The sequence below is a fragment of the Bombyx mori genome, chromosome 11, assembly GCF_030269925.1.
Source record: "Bombyx mori chromosome 11, ASM3026992v2".
NCBI lineage: Eukaryota > Metazoa > Arthropoda > Insecta > Lepidoptera > Bombycidae > Bombyx > Bombyx mori.
Window position 1 is genome coordinate 4,766,231 of NC_085117.1, and position 5,000 is coordinate 4,771,230.

Sequence of the window (5,000 nt, forward strand, 5' to 3'; positions counted from 1 at the left end):
TAGCTAACTGGGTTAGGGGTCCTGATACAGAAGGCAGTTAGTTATGTAGTAGTTATTATTATCCACGATAGGTACTGCGCGCTACGTGAGGAGGTTTCTTCTTCTCGCTCTGGAGTCAGTTCTCAGTTCAGGAGGAGTTATTAATGTTAATGTACCTACGTACATAATAAGATGTCATAATGATAACCTTCTACGTGGTGGATATGAAAATTTATCAATATCATCATCATCATCATCATCATCATCATCATCATCATCAAGGCGTGATGTACCTTCACCTCGTGAAGGCAGAAAAGGACAAATTAATAAAATATTTAGACCTGGCCGACGAGACTTAGTCGTAATAAAAATCTTTTAAAAAAAATTATATTTTAATTAATAACATTTAAAATAAATATACATAATTAATAATAATACTAATACTAATAATAATAATAATAATAATAATAATAAACTATATTCTGTCTAAATTAAAATTTAAAATCCACGGCTCAACAGACTTCACCGCGGACGACGATCCTACGTATGTATGCATGCGAACGCGCACGGCCCGCATCACATGTGTGGTTTGAGCGCGTGTCGCGTTTGATGTTCGGGCGTGCCTTAGTTGGTGCGCGAGGCGAGAGAGGAAGATTTGATTGATGTTTGTTGTTTTTTGGATTACATTTTCAGTTTTTCTCTCTCGTTTTTAAACGAACACATTATAAAGTTATATATTATATATTTGATCAGCGTCGGACCTGCGTCATGCGATCTGAAGTATCTATCCATCTCTCATATATATCTTGTCCGGTCAGAAGCTTGACATATATACATTGAGGAGAGGAGGAGACTTTTGTGATTGGACGCATAAATTTTTTGGTCCTGGAAATTTTAAAATTTTTCATATGTTCATTGGTTTTGCGCGTTGCGTGTGTTTCGTGTTTAATAATAATAATAATATAATATATTTATTATAGATTAACCGAAACGCTGCGGTCGCCGTAACACCGTGTGAGACATATGCGTAACTCATGCGACGGCATGTTCGTTCGGTTAGTTCATTTCTAATTTCAGAATGAAACAATCAAACGGACGAATGCACCTGTTCGTTCAGTCGTTTACGTCATTCTGTACGTTCCGTGCGCGATTTTGAAATTTTATTCGTTAAAACGAATTATAATATTTCATATGGTGTTTTTATTTAAACATTATATGTTTTAACGTGAACGGTTTATGCGAAATCTCGGTGGACCGATTTTGTATAATTATCCTTTTCCTTAAAAATTAAATTTTCTAGGATATGGATTTTTATATATTTAATGATATTATTTATTAGTAAACAACGAGAGTTGTTTATTATATAAATACTATTATAATACCTAAACACGATCACGCCGTACGAGCGTTTTTACGCCCGATGCGGTGCGACGTTTTAGTTTTCGAGCTAACGAAAAAGAGAGCTCCCTGGTTGATCCTGCCAGTAGTTATATGCTTGTCTCAAAGATTAAGCCATGCATGTCTCAGTGCAAGCCGTATTAAGGCGATACCGCGAATGGCTCAATATATCAGTTTTGGTTCCTTAGATCTTACTCAGTTACTTGGATAACTGTGGTAATTCTAGAGCTAATACATGCAATCAGAACTCTGACCAGTGATGGGATGAGTGCTTTTATTAGATCAAAACCAATCGACGGAGGGCCTCGCGTCCGAAGTCGTTAATTTTGATGAATCTGGATAACTTTTGCAGATCGCATGGTCAAGTACCGGCGACGCATCTTTCAAATGTCTGCCTTATCAACTTTCGATGGTAGTTTCTGCGACTACCATGGTTGTCACGGGTAACGGGGAATCAGGGTTCGATTCCGGAGAGGGAGCCTGAGAAACGGCTACCACATCCAAGGAAGGCAGCAGGCGCGCAAATTACCCACTCCCGGCACGGGGAGGTAGTGACGAAAAATAACGATACGGGACTCTTACGAGGCCTCGTAATCGGAATGAGTACACTTTAAATATTTTAACGAGGAACAATTGGAGGGCAAGTCTGGTGCCAGCAGCCGCGGTAATTCCAGCTCCAATAGCGTATACTAAAATTGTTGCGGTTAAAAAGCTCGTAGTTGCATTTGTGCGCCGCGCTGTCGGTGCACCGCATCCGCGGTGATACTGACACGTTTGCGGAGCATATCGTCGGTGAGCCGGCGTTCTAAAAAACGCCGGTTCAATATCAAAATCCTATCGCGGTGCTCTTCGGTGAGTGTCGAGGTGGGCCGACAATTTTACTTTGAACAAATTAGAGTGCTCAAAGCGGGCTAAAAATGCTGCTTGAATATTTCGTGCATGGAATAATAGAATATGATCTCGGTTCTATTTTGTTGGTTTTCAGAACTCCGAGGTAATGATTAATAGGGATAACTGGGGGCATTCGTATTGCGACGTTAGAGGTGAAATTCTTGGATCGTCGCAAGACGAACATCAGCGAAAGCATTTGCCAAAGGTGTTTTCATCAATCAAGAACGAAAGTTAGAGGTTCGAAGGCGATTAGATACCGCCCTAGTTCTAACCGTAAATATGTCATCTAGCGATCCGCCGACGTTACTACAATGGCTCGGCGGGCAGCTTCCGGGAAACCAAAGATTTTGGACTCCGGGGGGAGTATGGTTGCAAAGCTGAAACTTAAAGGAATTGACGGAAGGGCACCACCAGGAGTGGAGCCTGCGGCTTAATTTGACTCAACACGGGAAATCTCACCAGGCCCGGACACCGGAAGGATTGACAGATTAACAGCTCTTTCTTGATTCGGTGGGTGGTGGTGCATGGCCGTTCTTAGTTGGTGGAGCGATTTGTCTGGTTAATTCCGGTAACGAACGAGACTCTAGCCTGCTAAATAGGCGTCGTTATTTAGGTGTGCGCGGCCTCGTGTCGCGCAACTCACTGACGACGTATTAAAATTCTTCTTAGAGGGACCGGCGTCTTCGAGCCGCACGAGATTGAGCAATAACAGGTCTGTGATGCCCTTAGATGTCCTGGGCCGCACGCGCGCTACACTGAAGGAATCAGCATGTTCTCCCTGGCCTAGAGGCCCGGGCAACCCGCTGAAACTCCTTCGTGCTGGGGATTGGGGTTTGCAATTATCCCCCATAAACGAGGAATTCCTAGTAAGCGCGAGTCATAAGCTCGCGTTGATTACGTCCCTGCCCTTTGTACACACCGCCCGTCGCTACTACCGATTGAATGATTTAGTGAGGTCTTCGGACCGACACGCGGTGGCTTCACGGCCGTCGGCGTTGTTGGGAAGTTGACCAAACTTGATCATTTAGAGGAAGTAAAAGTCGTAACAAGGTTTCCGTAGGGGAACCTGCGGAAGGATCATTAACGTGTGTTGTATTGTGTGTGATATGTAAATATTTTATTTATTTATTTATATATATATACGCATGCATACATTCGATCGTTCTTAATTTTTATCGTTTATCCGATTTCTCACGCTCTCGCGCGCGTTTGTCGCGACGATATTGAATCTGACTGCTGACATTATATATCTAATACTGCTGCGTACTGCACGCGCACGGCAGCACACGCATAAAACTATACGCGCACTACAAAATACCATTACTGACACCGAAATTACAGTGTTGTTCTGTGTTTGTGGTGTGTGTGTGTGTGTGTGTGATGCAGTAGTTGTGTGTGTGTGTGTCGTCGTGTCGATTCGATTGCCGTCGTGACACTAGTGCGCTCGAGAGCGAGAACGCGGTGATCGAAAGAAAAACTCACAGACGTTTTAGTTTTCTTAACGTGTGTGTGCGTGCGTTGTACCACCGTGTTTTATATGTTTATTATTATATATTTTGAGATTCGAAATTTCGAATATTATAATATTTATGTATAAAATGCGAAACGCGCGCGCGCACACGGCGAAAACGTCGAAACGTCGCGTACACGTCCAAACGTCACGGAGAGTCGCGTGCGCGCGTTCTTGCGGGAGCGCTCGCTCGTGTCTCTCTCGTCGTCGTTGACGGTTTCGTAAATTAACATAGAATACATTTTATTTATTTATTGTTTTTTTTTTCGACAAGAAAAAAAAAAAAAGAAATTTTTTATTTTTATTTAAACATTACAGAAAAAACGAAAATCATTACCCTGGACGGTGGATCACTTGGCTCGCGGGTCGATGAAGAACGCAGTTAACTGCGCGTCATAGTGTGAACTGCAGGACACATTTGAACATCGACATTTCGAACGCACATTGCGGTCCGTGGAGACACATCCAGGACCACTCCTGTCTGAGGGCCGGCTGCATAAAAAACATTAATCACATTGCGTGGCTCGTGCCGCGCTCGTGATCCGTCGCGTTGACGCGTTCCGCGTTACGCGTTCGTACTCGTCGTTACGTGTTGTTTTATTTAATTAAAATCTGACCGAAGACTACGATTACGAATCGCGTTTCGCTAGCTCGTCTCTCCGACGGATCTAAAAATGTTTTATTGTTATTTCAAAATTTTCATAATCACGTCGAACCTCTCTGGCGCGCGCGTTATGTTTAGCGTGCGCGTAGCGAGTTCTCGTGTATATGAATTTTTGTCGTCTTGGTTTCGTTATTCTGTTGTTGACGTTGTATTAATCGTTATTTAATATCGACGACGACGACGGTGCGAAGCGAAACGTTGTGATGAAGAATTTTAATGAATTATTTGTAATCGCGAATAAATTCAATAAAATAATCTAACGATTTTTCGCTTGCACACACATCGATCGTTGAATTTACTTAACGTAACGGCGACGACGAAAAACTACTAATGACCGGGACAGACGAATGATTAACAATAGGAAAACGTGTGTAGGCGGACTCGACGTCCGAATTGCGACCTCGCGCCTCTCCATCTCTCACTCTGACTCGCTAGCGCTCTCGTTCGCTCGCTCTCGCTCACTCGCTCTCGGCTCTCTCGTTTTCGTCTCTGATTGAAATCTCATTACAAAATTTTTTGTGAGGAGAAGAAAGAAGAGATTGATGCTTGGGAATAGAG

At 42.9% G+C, this 5,000-nt stretch overlaps 2 non-coding genes across 2 annotated transcripts; both read left to right on the forward strand.

Annotated features, from left to right (window-relative positions):
• Positions 1-1,443: 1,443 nt before the first annotated feature.
• LOC119631145 (small subunit ribosomal RNA) lies at positions 1,444-3,351 on the forward strand. Its single transcript, XR_005246569.1, has one exon. It is a non-coding gene; the product is annotated as a small subunit ribosomal RNA (ribosomal RNA).
• A 761-nt stretch (positions 3,352-4,112) lies between these two features.
• On the forward strand, positions 4,113-4,269 carry LOC119631144 (5.8S ribosomal RNA). Its single transcript, XR_005246568.1, has one exon. It is a non-coding gene; the product is annotated as a 5.8S ribosomal RNA (ribosomal RNA).
• Positions 4,270-5,000: the final 731 nt, after the last annotated feature.